Source organism: Larus michahellis, chromosome 2, assembly GCF_964199755.1.
Source record: "Larus michahellis chromosome 2, bLarMic1.1, whole genome shotgun sequence".
Lineage (NCBI taxonomy): Eukaryota > Metazoa > Chordata > Aves > Charadriiformes > Laridae > Larus > Larus michahellis.
The window spans coordinates 129231824-129250465 of NC_133897.1; the positions used below are offsets into that span (position 1 = coordinate 129231824).

At 49.1% G+C, this 18642-nt stretch overlaps 1 protein-coding gene across 5 annotated transcripts in view; it reads left to right on the top strand.

The window, feature by feature from the left end:
* Positions 1-5580: 5580 nt before the first annotated feature.
* CHD7 (chromodomain helicase DNA binding protein 7) overlaps positions 5581-18642 on the top strand; it is a 133323-nt gene continuing 120261 nt past the window's right edge. For 3 of the 5 annotated variants that reach the window (XM_074577089.1, XM_074577092.1, XM_074577093.1), the window contains exon 1: positions 5581-6074. The gene's annotated coding sequence lies outside the window, so the exon portion shown is untranslated. The remainder of the gene's footprint in view (positions 6075-18642) is intronic. The other 2 variants (XM_074577091.1, XM_074577090.1) reach the window with 2 other exon arrangements.

The following is an 18642-nucleotide window of genomic DNA, read 5'->3' on the forward strand; positions in this document are numbered from 1 at the left end:
ATATTTTTGTGTCAGCTGATAGTTCTGTCGGGCGTGTGACTTCATTCTTAGATACGACGCCTTCCATTTATTAAGGACAAAGGTCAGAAATTGTCAGCGCCGCGATAGCTGTGTCGCTCCATATAAGAAGAGGCATGTTCTACTAAGCCGTCAAAGATGGAAATGGGAGTCCTTTAATGCTGCTTCTGCACGGTGAAAACAAAACCGACCGTGAAACTGTCAGTTCACGTCACAGTCCAAGAGCAAACACCCTCACGAGCAGGGATGCTGTGGAATAGGTCAGTTCCATGGAATCACTCCATTTTTGTAAGAACTCATACTACTGTTCCCGATTAAAGGGGTGGCCTGTTGAACCCAGTGTCTTCTCTCCAGTAGTAAATGGGAACCAGAGGGCTGAGGTGAGCAGTCGGCCACTGGCCTGTTAAATCAGAATTTAGATGGAAAGCTAAGCAATCCAGCCCCGTTAGTAAACTAAGCGCTGAGTCTATTTGGGACGGAGGACGAGTTGTTTGTCACCTCTGCGCCGCTGGCAGCCCGGTGGGTGCTGCCTTCCAGCTGTCCAGACCGTCACGGGTAAGTGGCAGTACCCAGGCAGCGTTTCTGGGAAGCTTGAGGGGGGAGAGAGTGCAGGCAGGTTGGGGGCAGCTGCCCGCAACTGCATCTGCACCCAGGCAACCCGCAGTGACCAGTCACGGTGTGCTGTCTGCGATGGCTTCTCCACCTATTCCCCCCTTGAAGTCTTAAGTTAGCTTTGAGAGCGCTGCATTTTTGTTTTCTTTGTTCTGAGAGATATTGCTGAATCGGGAAACTTCCACAGAAAAGAATGAATTCTGAGAACAGCATTAATTCTTGTTGTTCTTGTTGGGTTCCCGAGGGTGAGGCAGTGGGGAAGGCTGACGTCCCTCAGGGAGCTTTGCCCCTCTAAGGCCTGGCAGGTGAGCGGTGTGTGGGGACGAGCTGCCGGGGCTTGCTGCCCCTCTGCTTTTATGGTTCAGCTCCTCAGTTAAGGAGTTCCCTGCCACAGAAGTGGCTGTTTGGGCCAGTTCCAGCTTTTCTCACTCCGGCTGGCTTGAGTTTAAAAAAAAAAAAACAAAACCAAAACCACACCAACCCACACAACTGCCTACCCTGGCTTGCCCTCTGTTCCCTTAGCTTGCTGGTGCCACAGGGTGGCTCCTTGTAGCACTTGTGTTTCTAATGCTTTTAGCTTTTCAGCTGAAATCGTTCAGGTTGTTCTTTCTGATACTGCAGTCTACTGCTTCCTGGTACTAACCAAAATCCACGTGGCTCTCAGTATTTCAGCGTGCTGTACGTTGGTGAACAATTTCTTCTAAAAAAGGAATATTGTTTTCCTTCAGCATATGGCACGTCATTACCGTCCCTGCCCTTTTGGCTGCTTCACCCTCTCAGTCCCACATGCTTCCATGGCTGCCTAATTTTTGAGAAACTTTGAGTAAAACTTTCACTTGTGAAAGAAAAAGAAACCATTGGTCTTTTTTCACTTCACTTGGCTGAAACAACGTTCAGAGATGAATAAAACATGCGTGTGTGTCAGGGTCGTGTGATTTCGGAGCCGCGTCCCACCAATCGTGGGACAAAACATGATGCCCTTAGCTCCTCTGAGGCCATGGACTGACATCCCGAACACCGAGCCTGAAGTGCCTGCAAGGCAGCTACTCCAATCACAAGCTTGGGCTCCTGGTGCAGTTTCACGTCCCTCCTTGCGCAAACAGAAGTAGAAGAAAGAGATGTGAGATGAGAAGTTGTTGAGCTGTGGGTACATCTGCACAGAATTTCCTTGGGAGCTGCAAGTTCCTTCACAAAAGCAAAAAAAAAAAAAAGAAAAAAAAAAAAAGCCTTTTGGAAGAAGCCAGCTGGAGGGTATGGCATAAAAACACAAGTACTTTCTGTCGGAGCCGATACACGGCGTGGACCATCGTGGTGCTGAGCGGGTGAGGAAGCAGATGAACTTAACAGAGCTTTTGTCAGGGGGGTGGCTTGCTCTGGGCTCTCTGAGCACAGCCCTTGGCGTGAGCAGTTCTCCAACAAGCCACATGCCTGGGCCGGGTTGTCAGACACCAGGCACGTGCTGGGGCCTTGTGGCCCACAGGCCTCACCTTGGGCAGGGCTCGTTCGGGGACTCGGCATCAGGTGTCATCCGCCACCTTCGGAAGTGACAGCGTCTAGACCTGAAGATCACATTTTGCTTTAAAACGCCTTTTAAACCAGATGCTGGTTCTTCAAAGTCTGATGAATAAGTAACCTTCCTCAGTATTTTCATGTGATACTGCATCATTTGCATTTTGTAATACTGGTGTTTTAAAACGGATGTAAATGCCGCTGGGTGATATCTGCGCTGTACTTCTTACGGAGTACATTAACTTATCTCTGCCTAATTATGCCTGTCATACCCAGTGACTTGCTCAGCTTTGTACAAACTATCCCCACCTCAAAAGTTTACCTAGCTGGGTAAAGTGTAGCAATTCAGTGAGATTTTGTTGGTACACATACCCTTGCTCTGCAACTGCTATTGAAATTCTCAGCCATTAATGCAAATTCTTCCTAATCTGCCAGCCAAATGGCTGCCTGCATCAGATGGATTACTTCGTCCCAACAGCATACAAAGGGTTGGGTGGCTACAAGTGAATTTCCATCCCTGTCATCTCTTGGATATTTTAATAAGCTGTTACCCATCAGGGTAATCACGAAGACTGCCATGTCGCTGTTCCCTCACCCTCCTACCGAGCTGTAAAGAGCTTCTCGATGACTTGGGGAGTTATGACTTTCTCTTTGGGGATGGGCTGAAGCATGAGTTAAGGTTTCAAAACTTTTTCCTCCGTGGCAGCTATGCAGTGATGTATTTCATCCATGTCTGGTTCTATTGTCCATACACGTGTGCGCGAACACGTGCCACAACAGGACAGTGTCCCACCTCGGAGTGGTGAAAAGCCCCCGTGGCACCTCTCCCAGCTCGCCGGTTCCTCTTGTTGCTGAGGCGTCAGAGAGCAGCCGTAATTCTCCCCATACGGTGAAAGTGCCATTTGCTGATTCTGTCTCTTCTAATGTTGGGAAACGCTGGGAGAATCCCTTTGCGTTTTTATCACACGAGTAGTAAGACAGCTGATTTCATAGGTCGCGGCCTGAGGATGATTTATGGGATGTGGGGAGCTGGTTCTGTGCCTTCAGCAAGACGCAACCACTGGAGACTGTGGCTTTTTTTTTTTGCCTGGGAACAAACATTTAACCAAGTACCTACACGTATGGCCCCCTCGTTGCTGGTGCCATGCTAAAATACTCCTTTTCTAAAGAAACGCTGCATTTCTTTGATTGCCTTATGCTGTCACCACGATATTCTTTAAACACTTTTCATGCTTGGAAGCTTCGCAGCTCTGATTTCTGCTCAACAAGAAACTGAAACAAGTTTCTAGGGGGAGCAGTGAGGCTGCTGGCAGTTGGTCTCAGAATGAGTTTCTCCTGCCCCTAAATCTTGGAGAACTTAAATCTTTGAAAGCAAGGGGAGTTCCAGGCAAGTTTACGTGACACCAGGGTGCTCGGCTGCCAGATTAGGGGCACAGTTAAGTGACACAGGCAGAAAAACAGGCTTGCAGGTAAGTGTTTCTAGGCTGTTTACTCTCTGGTCTGTCAACATAGTGCAAGGGAAAACTGAAACTGATTACATGTAGTTACTTGGGAGGGTACCTCTGTGTAGTTCTTCGTTGGTTGTTGGGGTTTTTTTTCACAAAGTAGAGAAATGCATGTTAAAAATAGAACGATCGTAAACCAAGCAAATTTGGTGAAGGTATACTCGGGGCACGTGCTGCTTCAAAGTTTGGGGTTTTTTTTTTTAAACACTTATTTCCACTTGCTATTTTTAACTTTATGGAAGACCACGGTGAAGAACAGGGAACGTATTATACCGCACCGTCACGTGCTATCAGCTTTTCAACACATTTTTTTTTTTTTTTTGGTTGAAAGCATGGGATGGCGTCACCTCCCCGGCTGCTGGCCCCTCTCTGCGTGACTGCGCGGGCTCGGCCGCGCGAGAGGTGGTGACGCCTCTCCATCCGCAAACCGTCCCTTCTCCTGAAAAGGTGATTTCCCCCGAACCCAAGAAAGATCGAGTAGGCCTGACACGAATGACATGATGTGGAAGAGTTTCAGGCTTCCTCCGAAGAGGCCGGAAAAATTTTCAGGGCTGTAGCGGCCCACATGGCCACCTGGATTGATGGAGCCAATGACCCAAGAAGCCAGAGGAGCTTTTGACGTCCACGTTGGCCGGGTCCAGCTTCCAGTTAACTAACTGTGTGTTAAGAGAGTGTAGCGGAAAAGCTGTGCGAGATCCAACGAAGACACCTTCTCTCTTTCCCACGGAAGAGGTGGGCGGGTGGATCCAGCAAACAGCCCCCGAAAAGGAGGGACAAGGGAGGGGGGTGCCCCTGCTCGGCAGCACCCAACTCTTGTTTTTCCTTCTCCATCCTGCTATGAAGAAGGATGGTAAAAAGCTACCTCGGCAAATGACTCACTGAAAATTCTTGTAATGCGGAGTGTCTTTACACTGGGTTTACATTTTAATCTCGTTATACTTTTTAAGACGCTTATTTAGTTTCCAGAGTGATGCAGGGAAGACCATTAAGCGTGCTATGGGTAATCACTTTTTGGTGGGATTTGTCTAATTTACTTACGGAATGAGTTTGTTTTGGTTCGTATCACCAATTTGAATGTACGGCTTACAAACAGGACAGCAGCGGGGCTCAGCAGCCCTCCCGGTCCCGGTCCCCGTGTGGGGGGGAAGCGGCCGGCCGGGACGGGCAGCGCTTAATGGCCGCTTCCCTGTAAAAACCCGACCCGCTCGGGACAAAGTCCACCCGAGATCGCGGACTGCGGCGCTCCTGCCCCCGCTCCGGCCCCGCCTTGGCCCCGGCGGCGGGGAAGCGAGCGGCGGGCCGGGGGCGCCGTGCCCGCTGCCCGGCAGGGGGCCGGGGGCCGGGGCCGGTGCGGAGGGGGGGCCGGGCCGCCTCCCCGGGGCCGCCTCTCGGTTTCACTTCGCCGCCGCGTTCGGGACGTTTGAAGCGCGGCGGCGGCGACACAGGGACAACCCCGGGCTTCACCGGGAGTTTCCCGCGACGGGACGCGCCGCGGCGGCCGGGGCCGGGGCCGGGCGCTGACCCCGCGGTGCGGGGCTGACCCCCCCCATCCTCCCGGCGCGGTGACCGGCGGGGCGGAGCGGAGCGGGGGGGGCGGACGGGAGGAAGCCGCCGTGCCCCGCCGTGCCCCGCGGCAGCGCTCCCTCGCCCGGCGGCAGCGGCGGGAGCCCCGGCGGGGCGCTGGCGGGCCGGGCGGCGGGGAGGTTAGTGACCCCCGCCCCTCCCCCGCACGGAGCCGGTTGTGGTTGTCTTTTTTTTTTTTGTCCCCCTCTTTTTTTTTCTTTTCCCTTTTTTTTTTTTCTTTCCTTCTCCCCTCGTTGCATAAATTATGCCGGGCGGGGCGGTGACGTCGCGGGGGGGGCGGGGCGCTCGGCGGCGCTCGCCCCCGGGGAGGGGGCGGTGTCGGGGGCGCGCCTTGTGGCGGCGGAGGGAGGGGGGAGGCGGCGGCGGGGGCGGGCGGCGCAGGGGGCGGCAGCCGCGGCAGCCGCCTGGCTGGTGTCGCGCTCGGCTCGGCTCCGGCGGGCGCGCTCGCTCGCTCGCTCGGGAACTATCGGATTAAACTTGAATCGAGTGAAATTACACAAAGGAGCGAAGCGGAGCCGGGACCCGGCGGAGACCCCCCGAAACTACCCGAGACCCGCGCTGACCCTTCCTCTCCCTCCCCTCCCTCCTACCCCTCCTTCGCCCGCCCGCCCCGGTCAGGGATCCCCCTCCTCCCCTCTTAGCCCAGCCCCGGTGCGAGCGAGCAACTCCGTGTGTGTGTGTGTGAGAGAGACCCGCTCCCCGCCTCGCCCCCCCCCCCTCCTCCCACCCCCCCGGCCGGCGGCACCAACTCCGGAGCGTGTCCCCTCCTCCTCCCCGGCCCCTCGGCGGAGGGCAGCGAGGGAGCGAGCGGGGGACACCGGTCCCCGACGGCCACGCACCGGCCCGGTGAGTGACCCCGCACCTCGCTGGGCGCGGAGGGAGGAAGGGAGGGAAGGAGGGCGCCGGCCATGGAGCTGGGCACCCGCGGCAGGTCTCCGTCCCCGGCGGAGCGGAGCGGGGGGTGCTGGCTGCCGGCGGCGGCCCGGCGGGTGGGGTGGGGGATGCTGGTCCCCGCCGCGGCTGCGGGCGAGGCGGGGCGGGGGGGGGGGTGTCTCAGCGGGGCACTTCCCCGGGTGTAAATGGCTTTTTGTTGTGCTGCGGCCGGCCGGCCGCCTGCCTCGCCTCGGGGGAGGGGAGGGCACCGGGGAGCCGGAGCGGCGGCGCCCCTTCCCTTCTTCCCTTCTTCGCCCTTCCCCCCCCCCCCCCCCCCCAGCTCCTCTCCGCAAGTTTAGAGGGTGACTAAAAATCCGGGAAAAGTTGAGCGAAACTGCGGGGCGGGGGCGGCGGGGCCCAGCGCCGGCCGGGATGGCCGCGGGAGCGCTTCCCCCCGCTGACCACGCTGACGGCCGCCGGCGGCACAACAAGCGCTTTAACAAAGTGAGGGCGCTTCCCCCGCCGCGCACGGCCCGGCCCGGCCCGGCACCGCCCGCCCCGCTCCCCCCCGCTCCGCGCCGGCACATGTGGGTCGGCGGGGCCGGCGGCCGGGCCGCGGCGGCGGGGGCACCCCCGGCGGAGGCCGGGCGGTGGGTGGCGGCGGGCGGCAGGAAGGCGGGCGGGGAGGGAGGAGGAGGAGGAGGGAGGCGGGAGCACGAGGTGCCGCTCCGGCCGCCGGTGCGCACGGCGGGGAGATCGTCCTGCCCCGGCGGCACCGGGAGGGGGCCGGGGGCGGCCGGGGCTCTCCGGCGGCCGGAGAAGAAAGGGGAGCGGCGGGGGGGGAGGGAGGGGACGGGAAGACGCTACCGAAAGGCAGCCGGAGCGGTGCCGGTGGACACCGCATAATAGGGGGGGTCTTCACCCCGCCGGGCACCGCGCTCCGCCGGTGCGGGGCCGGGGCGGGCGGCGCCGCCACCGCGCACATGGGGTGGGTACCGGGGCGCTCCCTACTCCCCCCCCCGATCTCCCCCCCCGATCTCCCCCCCCCCGCTTCGCCCCGGGCCATTTTGAGGGTGAGCGGAAAAAGGTGGTTGGAGGCCAAGCGGTCAGGGCCGGGGGAGGGGACGGGGCCGGGGGGGGTGGGCAGCGGGGCGGGGGTGGAGGGGGGGCCGTCGGCGGGCGCTGCCTGCGGGGAGCGGGCAGCGCGTGTGCGCGCGTGAGTGTGTGCGTGTGTGTGTGCGGTGGCGGGGGGAGGGGGGCAGGGTTGTTAGTGAGTCTCAGGGAGAAGGCGCTGCAGGCAATGAGCAGCCATCATTACGTTGCATTCATTTATCCCGGTAGCGTTACATCGGGGGGTGTGTGTGTCGGGGGGGGGAAGCTCCTCCGGCCACGCCGGACCGGCCGTCGCGGGTGGGTGTCGCGGGGGGTGGGTGAGGGGGCGTTGGGGGAGCCCGGGAAGGGGGTGGCGGTGGGGCAGGGAGGGGGTGTGTGGGAATGGAGCCGGCTTCCTCGGCTGGCTCCTCGCAGCCCCGCTCACGCCCGGGCTTAAAGTAGTTGTTTTTTAAACAGACAATGGACAAAAGGAAAGTCGCGGTGCCCGGGAGTCCCCCCCCATCGCCGGGGCCGCTCGGCCGCCGCGCAACTCTCCGGCACTTTACCCACTTTCCGCCTTTGTTTTCGTTTGGGAAGGGACCGAGCGTGTCTCCCAACTACGGAGCTGGGCGGTTTTCTCCTTTGCCAGAAGGTTTTGTGTGTGTTTTGTTTTTGTTTGTTTGGTTTTTTTTTAAATATTTAATTTTTTTTTCTCTCCTTCTTCCTCTCCCCCCCCCCCTCCCCCCCCCCCAAGCCGCCTGGTCTTCGGTGGATTTTTGGCTCGGGGAATATCAGAATAACCTCGATGCGATAAGTTTGTTTCTGTGTCGATGTGCGCCTCGATTTTTACTTTTATCAAAGCAGATTGCGAGCTGTGTTTATCCTAGAAGATGGCTTTCAGGAGAGCGTGTGTGTCTTCCTTCTTTTTTTTTTTTTTTAATTCTTTTTTCTTTTTTTTTCTTTTCTGGTGGTATATGGGACTAGCGGAGATACAAACAAGCAAGTTGAACAAAAAATGTTTCTGTTCGTTTCCTCACAGATCATCCATTCTAACGACGGCAAAAAAAAAAAAAATCTTAATGACTATGACCTTAGCAGCATGGGTAGCTGGTTTATCCCAATTATAAATCCCGTTAGTTTGCTGTAATGTGTGAGTATCGATATATAATTCATCTTAAAAAGCATGATCGGTAATTATTATTAGTATTTTTTTCTAAAAGTTGAAATCTGTCGTTTTCCAAGGAGAGTGCTGCATCTGTCGCTTGGAGTGTTTTTGTCTCGCTGTTGCACAACAGAGGCTCTCTAGTCTTTAACCTAAAATGGCAGCTTTAATTTGACTGGGGCCCATTCATTGACAATGATAATAAAAAGGCTGAAAGCTAAATGTAGCTGGATGCTTGGGGCACGTTTGCAGAACTCTCTCCTTTCCATTGCTGGGCGCTGCTAAGAGAGGAACTTCGAAGCTCTCTAGTTTGTATCCTGAAAGTTTCCAACGTGTTTGTTTTGTTTTTTTTTTTTAATTTAAAAAAAAAAAGGAAAAGAAAAAAGAAAAAAAAAATCAGTTACTCTGCATAAACCACATTCTAGACGGCGGGGTTGCTGACAAACTTAACGGTGAGGAGATAGTTGGAGAGGGCTTCTTCCGAGAGGTCTGCCTTTTTAACAGCAGCAGAAAAATTCTAGTGATGCCTTTTGAAATAAGATGCAGTCTGGGGGAAAATTAACCATTTGTTTCTGAGGTTTGTAACAGGTGACTAGAACAATTACATTCTTTACATTTTCCTATCTCCAGCTACTAAAAGTGGGAACGTTGCTTGTTTCCTCTTGTTTGGTGTTGTAAACGTGCTCGGGGTTTCGCAGAGATCCTTTTGATAGGGTGCTATTTTCCTCTAGGATAAAACCGCAACTGCTTGGAAAAAGTAATTATTTTTCGTGTGAGACATCATTTGAAGTCTGAAACAGTTTTACAAAACAAAATTTCCCCTACTATGGCACTGGAAAATGCCACGGTTTCACGCATCCCCTGTCCTGCTTTTCTGTTAACCTAAACCGCTTATTTTCAGTCTGTTTTGAGCTTTTTTGTTTTAAATAAGAAATATATAAAGATTATTATGAAAGCTGTAGAACACGCTCTTAGAGGAGCATTAAATGCTTGTGATTGCAAGTTTAACTGAATTAGTGATTCACTAATTGGATAATCGTATGTGACCAAATATCTTACTGAATATTTAACAGCGTAATGATATTTCTGTTATTACCTGTAAATCCTGGTTAGGTTATTTACACAGTGGAAAAAAAAAAACTTGCTCAGATTTGAAACCCAAAACTATTTCATTCCCTCTTTGGTAATTAAGGAAACTTTTGCTCATAGGTGACGATCACACAGTCCTTTTAGGAAAATAACAATTTCGAAGGATGTTGCGTTGTTAAAAGAAGTATCAGTCTCAATGAGGTACAGTGGAATGCTGCCTGTTGCGACCCAAACTCTGCACAGTGGCGGGAGGTTTGACTTGTAACCATTTTCTTTTGAATTTGGTTAATGCGGAAACCTGAAGAGTTAGGTCAAAGGAGCGCTGTAAAGACTTCCCAGTCCGTGTAGAGGGGTCAGTTAACCAGAGCGTCATTTTTTTTCACGCGTGTCACTTGCTGTTTTTGCGCTGAAGAAGCTTTTGCTGAAGGTCCATGATATTTTCCTTTAACGCGCAAATAATATCAGGGCTTTATAAGACGTAAACCGAGTTATTTGTGAGTAAAGGCGAAAGAAGCCGATGGCGAAGCTGGGGAAAAAAAGTATGTGGAAGGCGGTGACGTGCTGCTGGGTGTCCCGGTGTCCCCTCCTGCTGGGGCGCGGAGGGCGGTTGAGCGCAGGGTCTGTGCCCGGCTGCCGATGGTGGCTGCCCGGGCAGGACGTGGCCTGGGCCCTCGGCCGGAGGAGAGTCCGCAGCGTTAAGAACACAACAGCGCTTTTAAAACCTTAACGAACCAACCTACCCAACCCTGGGCGTGATTTTCTGTAAAGGCGGGAGGCCCGAGTAATAGGAACTTCGCAGGTTTTCGAAAAACTGCTGAAATCTCGCAGTGAGACTCTGTGGTTTGCCATATCCACGGCATCCGATTGCAGCCGGCTCTTTGGGTTTTTTGTTTTGTTTTTTTGCGTATGGCGTGATACGTAAGGGTTAGTAAGGTGCGAGGAGGAGGAAAAAAGTAACCAGAAAGGAAGAGGGTGGAAATAAACACACGCATTGCCTAGAATCCCGTGCCTTAACTCCGTCCCTTATTTACTGTTCACCTTCTTTTTGCATTAATTTTCAGAGGGAGAGCTTTTAGAATCTGCTGGTTGGTATTTGCTCTTGTGAATCTAGCGATACCCAAATAAATTTGTGTGGCTAGCGAGGATACGGGCAACTGTGTGACAAGTGGTGTGTGCCTGGACAGCCCCGTTCCCCCAGTTCCCTTAAATCCCGACTTCCGAACCCTTTTGTATTTCTCTGCTAGGAACAGATCACTCACTGCTCAGATTTATGAGCTGGCTAACCGATGCCCGTAAGTAACACGGGTGATACTTTTATGTTACTCTTATGTTCCCCGCATACATGAGAAAACGGCAAATTCTAGTAAATAATTAAACTTGTCTTTTTTTACAAATAAGTCTTTTGCGTGTAGGTGAGGCTTTAGATTTCACTTTTCCAACAGAAAAGTTACTGTATTAATTTACTGCATCTATTTAGCTTCGTTATTAAGGCAGATGTTAACTTCATCGCTTCTCCCCATTTATGTTTCTGTGGATAGCTTGTTTGCACTGTTATTTTTTTTATGGAAGAAAGTCTCAGATATTGTCTATATTTTGTCAGCGATAGAAAGGCAAAGGGAAGCTCCCAGTATAATTTATTTTTAGAACTCTTTCAGAGGAAGGAGTGAGGTACAATATGCAGAAACATCCCATATTTTTATTAGGGCTCTGACAAGATACTGAAACCTGATGGAAGAGTGTTCCTCTTGATTTCTTTCAGTCTGCAGAATCTAACTGCAACTTTTAGTGGTTCGTATCTTAGCTGAGACCGGTCGTTGTGGAAATACCACGTCGTAGCTGCACACTAAAATTCTTACTTGGAAAATGAGGTTGGAAGGCACGATACAAAAAAAAAAAAAAAAAATAAAAAGGAGGCTGTGACCTAAAGGACACATTCCAAGCGCCTGAATATGACAACAAAGCTCTTAAGGATATTCTTAAGTATACAAAAGCTGATTAGCTCTTAGCTTCCAACATTGTGACTTTTCAAAGATGTAAACACGCACCTAGAAGAAGCCAAGTCAAAACCAAGGATCTTTGTCGTCCTCTTGGGTTCTCTCCTCTCATGAATGCCACTCGGTAGCGCTTTCTAAACATCCTGATTATTTTGTTGCTAAATACATTCTCATTTAAAAAAAAAAAAAAGAGATAGTACTTAATTTCTTAAATTAACCATTTTCATTTAAAAGTTGAAATTCAGTAAAAGACTGCTAATTATCAAATAAGCTACTGTATTAGTAGAGCATTGTAACGCACGACTTTGAAAGCTTATTGGCATATAGGAACTAAGCAGAAGCCCTTGCTGGCATGATGTAGGGCTGGCTTTGCTTTGTAGTGACCTATATAGCTATTTTGGGTGTGGTTTTGCTTGGCTTTCATGGGAGCTGCGTCCAACCTTCCTCTGACATAGACAATTGCTGTGACGAGAGGGCCTTGAGGGGAATGGTGGGGAATAAATAACTTCGAGAATCAATTGTCTGGAAAAAGTCATTGCAGCCAAAATGTCTGCCTCCTTCCTAATGGTTCTGAGAGGAAAATTAAATTTCACGTATAGGGTCCTGATCCTAGAGGTTATTCTGTTCAGGCTTCATTTAAATACGGGCTGGTGATCGTAGCGAGCAGCGCAGCGACTCACCTGCCTGGGAGCAGCCAGTGTATGGAGAATCCAACGCTGAATAGTTTTGGAAGCGCTTCAGTTTTAGTGACCTTGAGCCACTTTTTAAGGCATTTAGTTGAGCTTTCTGTTTATTGCTAGAACTCCAACAGGTAGCTGGCTTTAAAATTTCTTCATAGCAATTTTTTTTTTTTTTAAAAAGAAATTGGCCTACACTACAGTTTATTTTGGTTTCTAGCTACAAAATAGCTAACTTTTTAAAGCATTTCATGGAGGTGTACATCAGGTGTACAAAATATGATTCCTTTTACGCAGCAAAACCTGTCCTGCCCTGAAATCTAAACCTTTTATTTATTTTATTTCTATTTCCTGCCTGGCCCCTCCCCCCCGAGCTTTCCCGTGGATTTTTTTTCTTCCTCTTCAGATTGTACCTTTCCTATTGGGAAGCAGAGTTGCATTGGCGCCTATTGGCGGAGTTGCATTTTCTTGCCAGTCTTGGATAATTAGGATATTTTGCAAAACAAACATGTGTTTCAACTCCTAATAATACCGCTTTCTACCCAAAGCGCGGAGGATGCTTGTGGCGGTGTGGGAAGAGCTGGCTGCCTGCACCAAAGCCCCACGAAGTCTCCCGTTGGACCCCGGGTGCTGCCTGGCACAGGGATGTCAGCAGCGGAGAGACAGAGTGGGGGGAATCCTTGGGTGCTGCATCCTGCCGGCAACTTTCCGATGGTTCTTCACGACCCTTTGAATAGAAACGGCCTCTCGTCATTTCAAACCTTGTTTTCATGGAAATTATGTCCCCCCCCATCATTTAATAGTTAAGAAATACAGCTGTAGTGGTTTCTCTCGCTCTATGCATGGAGTAGTTGCGAGTGGGGACAGTCTAGTCCCATCACGCTTCGCGTGAAATGGAGATAGCTGTTGTGGGGTAGCCCTTGCCAAAGAGAGAAATTTGGGGTATGTGGAGGAGCTCCTGTGGGGGAGTGTGATGTTTGTGAAAGGAGATGGGAAGGTTTGGAGACTGAGGACTATGTGACCAGTGGTAAAGCAGATCAGAACCTGGAGCGAGTCCAGGGAAGACTTTATTTAATAAAGGCACTTTTGTCCTGGATCTTAAAATAGGAAGCCTGTGGATTTATTTACAGGGTTAAGCAGGATTTTGTTAAATGGGTAGCCTCTAGGTGTGAAGGAATACTGGTCATTCTTTGAGAGAGGATTCAGGGGAAAACTAAATAAAACTGAACAGAAAGCTGGAATTTTGGAATTTAAGAGATCAGCAATAGGACAAAACAAGGAGAAAAACATTGGGGTGGTGCTGTCCTGGGAGAAATGCAAAACGAGCCCTTACGTGAGAGGAACAGAGGAATTCAGTTAAAGTCTTCAGTATTAACGGCTTGGGTGAGCTAGTAAATAGGAAGTCTGAGTTGATGATAACTTATTATAAGAAAATATTCTTTGCTTCAGACAGGATTCATCGATGTAGCTGTTGAGAGTGAAATCCAAAGCTGAAATGTAAAACATCTTACAGGAAAGTGTGTGTGTATATTGGTCTGGACTGTAGAGAATAGCAGTTTGGTATTTCTTTGAGTTGAAAATAATGACCAAAAGGGAGATATGACTGACTTTGTTTTTAATGCTCGATGGAAGGAGGGTTAAAGGAAGGAAGGTAATGATGAGGCTAACAGATGTTCAAATACTGCTCTGATAAGGCTGAGATAAAATTGTACGTAGGTAAGAGACTGGTAAATTTCAAGGATGCATCTTAATTAGTCGTTTAGGGTATGGCAAGCGTTTTCATAATCTTACCTATTCCTGGGTAAGAGACCATATCTGAAGTCCAGAAATCTGGCATCCCGGGTGAATTGCTGCTTTTAGTTCTACATCTGAGTGTGTGTTGTTTGTTCGTGTGGGATCAGAAACACCTAGACAACCATAGCTGTAGTTATTAGCTTGAATTAAGATCTAAGAATATGATTATTATTTTTTTTTTTTCATCTCAACTGTCTGGCATATATCTAGGCAAGTCCTGTGGCTTATTGAGGATGTGCTCTGGTTTGCCCTGCTGTTGGACTGGAGCAGCTGCTTGTTGGATTTGGTGGTTCATTGCAAGGCAAAAAGCAGGCAGGTTGGCATCTCTGGTAGTTGGTTCGTGAGGTACTTAGACTACGTTGGTAGTTCCTGGGAGGATCTTGAAGACTTCGCAGGGTGGTACGGTCATGTCAGGATGGCTTAAGCGAAGGCCCTGTGTCACTGTAGCCATTGCTTATGTGAGTTCAGAGATTCCTTTAAACCCTGATGAGGGGGGCTCTTGCTAAGAGTATAATTCTTGCCTCAAGTTGTTTTAACCGTGAAGAATTAAACTGAGAGCTTATAGTGAGCAATTTAATCTCTCCCTTGATTTAGGAAGGAATCATTCAGAAAGTGAGTTAAATAGGGGTTTCTTGACTGCCTCGGGAGGTAAGGCTGGGAGAGACCCGCTAAGTAATTCACTTTATTTATCAGTACTGTTACGAGGAGTCTGCTGTGCTTTGCATTCAGTTGGCTCTGTGAATGGGGTACAGCCTTATTCATCCTTGCTTTAATCATCATTCTTTCATCAGTGGGGAAGTGAATAAGCAGGCTTCAGCTTCACTTCCCCCCTCTTTCTCTCTTGATTTCTGCAAAGGTACGTTGTCGTTTTGTTGTGTTTCTTTTTCGTGCAGAAGTGAGCGAAGGCAGTTATGCGATTCTTTAATTCCACTGTAACCTTATCAGAGGTTACTGAAAAAACTGCATCAGTTCCACCTGCGTTTCTCCTTCACTACAGTTCTGCAGTAATCTCCAGCCCACGCTGCCTTCCCTCGCAGAAGTGACTCTTGGTCAGTGTACTTTTGTATTTTAAACAGGATTTGAACTTTGTGGCAGCCATGGAGGAGGAAGGGGCTGTTTTGGAGAAATGACATGGCTATTGGGAGAATCGTCTTGTCAAAGGCAGCGCTAGAACAAAAAAGAAACAGGCTTTCCAACTTGGGTCCCATAATTGTTGTAGTAGGTAGTCTTAGAAGTCAAGCGTGTTAGAAGTTGCGCTGAAACTTTAAAAAAAAAAAAGAAAAGAAAAAAAGGAAAGAGAAAAATGGAAGGGTGGGTGTTTTTGTGTGGCTTTTCACATACCGTGGTTAGATTTAGAGAAATGCTATGGTTAAGGTGACTGAGTTCTTGAATGGCTAGTTCTCATGGAAATAAGCTAATGCCTCGCACCCTTGCTCCCCCCTACCCAAACCAATGATTACTTAGTTTCGAGGTGTTAAAAAAGAAAATCTTGGCTACAAAAAAGATGGCAGGTGAAAGGAATTGCTTTCGTTGCAGTTATTTAAAAGATTAATCTCCTTGATCTATTATTCTCCTTCCACCACCAGTCCCCTTTCCCTGCTCCCTCCCCCAAAAGAGGGGAAACCAGAATGCCCACCTTTCTATCTGCCTCTCTAGATGAAGGATGGTCAACCTCCGGCTTGTCAGCGGTTCAGGTGCGATTCCCCCGCTGAAATTGTCGCATGACTCATGGCACAACTGGACCGTGCAGTACGGGGATGGTTGGGCAATGCGAATTTTTGCTGTGGGAGGAACTGGACTCGTAGCGGCTCTTGGAGGTAGATATTACACAGCCAGCTGGGATGCAGGCTGCATGCCCCATCTTATCCCCTGGTGGGGTTTCTGGGATCTGCTGTTGTCTTCCTATGTGGCTCTGTCTCTGCGGCACTTGGAGATTCGTGGTGTGCTCTGTGGCTGCCCAACGTTAAGATTTTTGGTAAGCAGCTGGTAGGGTCAGGAAGGCTGTGACGGTGGTGGTGTTCTGGGGCAGGGCGCTTTTTTCTTTTCAGCGCGTAATGAAACGAGTTGTTTCTGTTTTGAGGTGCCTCCAGGTAGGCAATGAACTTTGAATAGCAAGATAAGGACTCCAGCAGCCGAGCTGTCCCGTTTGCTGCTGTCATCGATTCCGTTTGGCTGTGGGAGTGATATATTTGATACGTGTTCACTTCTTGCTTCTCAAGTGAAATGGCACGTCCACGGTAGGCAGTCCATCACAGAACGAGGCAGATCGATCCATGGAGAGAAATCACGGGGTACAGGAAGCCTGGAGACAAGGCATCTAGAATACGTTGTCACTCGCCTGCGGTACAGCACCTCGCAACGCATTGGCTCGACTGCCTCCCTCCAGGTTCTTTCTCTTGGAGCTTGTGGAAACAGGCACGTCAGCCTTCCTGTCATTGGTTTACTTGGATACTGGTGGCGATGTCAGGAGAAAATGCAAAGTTCTTGCCGTTTTCTCCTTATTGGAATACTTGTAGCTTTTCTCCATCATAACACTGAGATTAATGGTCACTTTCCAAGGGTTTTTTTTGTGGGTTTTCTTTTTTTTTAAAGTAGGATGAAATCTACAAAGCTTTCCTTACCTTCCTCTTCTGATTAAGTTATCCTTATCTTGGTATTATATTTGTAAGATTTTTATTTTTTTTCCTCTGCTGGAGTATTATAGTTTAATTATTTCAGTTTTTGTACAATAATTTTTTTGTAGCTCTGAAGATAGCTGAAAGCTGTTGAATGTCATCTTGTGGTCCACCTAATCATTTTGAAGTCAGGGTATGGTTTGAGAAATGCAGTGAGCTAATTTAACCGGACATTGTTCTGAAAGGAGAAGTTTCCTCTTTGCCTTTGTCCCCCTGCACCCTTCCTTCCAACCGCATGGCTCTGTTACTTTGTTATAGCGGCAGCGCTTGTCAGGTCCTTCTGTGAACCACTTTAGTTCACTAAAATGGCAGAAAAATAACTCGGTAAAATGGAGAGCATTTTGCTGTTGTAATGAATCAAACCGGCTCATAAAAGGATCTGATGAACACCAGAGCTGGTACTAAGGATGAGGGGGGTCGGTGGCTTGGAGAGCAGCAAGCCCTTTTCATCTTTTCATTTTGGTGGCAGTGAGCAAGTGGATTGGATCAGTTGCCTGGGAACCTTCAGGGGAGAAAGAGAAATAGAGTAATCATCTGTGAAGCAAAGGACACCAAAAGAAAAATTTGCTGGCCTGAGTTCAAATTGATATTAAAATTTGTTTATTCTAGTGATGGTATGGATTGCATGCTATAAACAGTTCGTTAGAATTAATAATCTGCTGCCCAGAAATCAGTTTTCCTTTTGAGCTAGAGGAACAAATGCCTTAAAGATTTACCAATGTATAAATTACTTGTCTGGTATTTCAAATTTAAAGTATTTAATCTTTAAAACAATTTATTCACAAGAAAGTACATTGCTCTGGGGGGAGTGTGTGTGATTCTCCTTTTTTTTTTTTTCTTTTTTTTTTTAGCAAGCTTGAAGTTCTCCATTAGTTTCATCAACCTTCTGAGCCAATTTGTACGTCTCAAATTTTATGAAATCAATGTTTGATTCAGTTATTCGGAGTTTAATCTCGAGTATCTACATTATTCCTGTTAGTTTGAGATGGTATGAGAGTCACAGTAGATGGCTAAGACTGTTACTTCCTATCCAAAGCTTTCTCATAACGAAATGAACACACTCTTATTTGTTTAAAATTGGTGAAAAAATTACATTGCAAGTAAAATAACATGCTGCTTAGTTACTCTTGTAATATTATATTTTTGCTGTTCTCCAGGGAGAGAAATGGGCAGTTTGCACGGGGTAGCTCAGCAGAGGAATGAACACCTCACAGAAAACCAGGGATTCTGACTGTAGCTCCTGCTCGGGCCACCTGCCAGCCTGAGGTGACTCTTTCAGCGTAGCAGGAACGGGGCATGAGAAACTGCTGGCTTTCTGAAGAGCCCTGGTTATTTTGTAAAGTTATTTGTGTAAAGCGCCTGCAGTGTGACAGAACGGAGCTTCTTAGCAGGTGGAAGAGTGGAATCTCACGCTTTCCTTCCTGTTTTTCTCAAGATTTGAGCAAATTGTACGTGCCTTAATGGAAGGTACACACCTGCCATAGTTATCCAAAAACCCCCCATGTGGTGCATCATCTAGATTCCGCGGGTTTTGCATCTAAAAAATTCTCTTTGGGGAGTTCCAGGAGATGGCGGGAGGAGCAGGAGAGGGGACTTAGAAATTCTAGCTCAAGGCACCGAGGATATTGCAAGCTGCTTTTGGTGAAAACTGTGTGAGGAGTGGTGGCCCTGACTAGCGTTGTGTGTGTGTGTGTGTGTGTGTTCAGAGTGAATATTGTAGTTACTAAAAGCAGCTTGTTTACATTAGGAATTGTATGTGCTAGCTCTAATGGGCTTTAGGAAGCCCAAAGCACAGCTGTAAAACATCTGTCTCTGGGACCAGATCTTGTCTGTCTGATGAATTTTTGTCCTGCATTTCATGTTCAGATTTAAAAAAGAAATAAAACTTTTTTTTTTTAAATAGAAAAGTTCTTAGCTGTCCTGCTTGAAGACTGGTTTACACTTGAAAGGCTATCATGCTGTTGTCTTGAACGCAGAACTTAAAATAGTGACTCAGTATTAACTTCAACTCCACTTCCTCTTTAATCCGATCATCTTGCTTGCTATATGACCTTATAA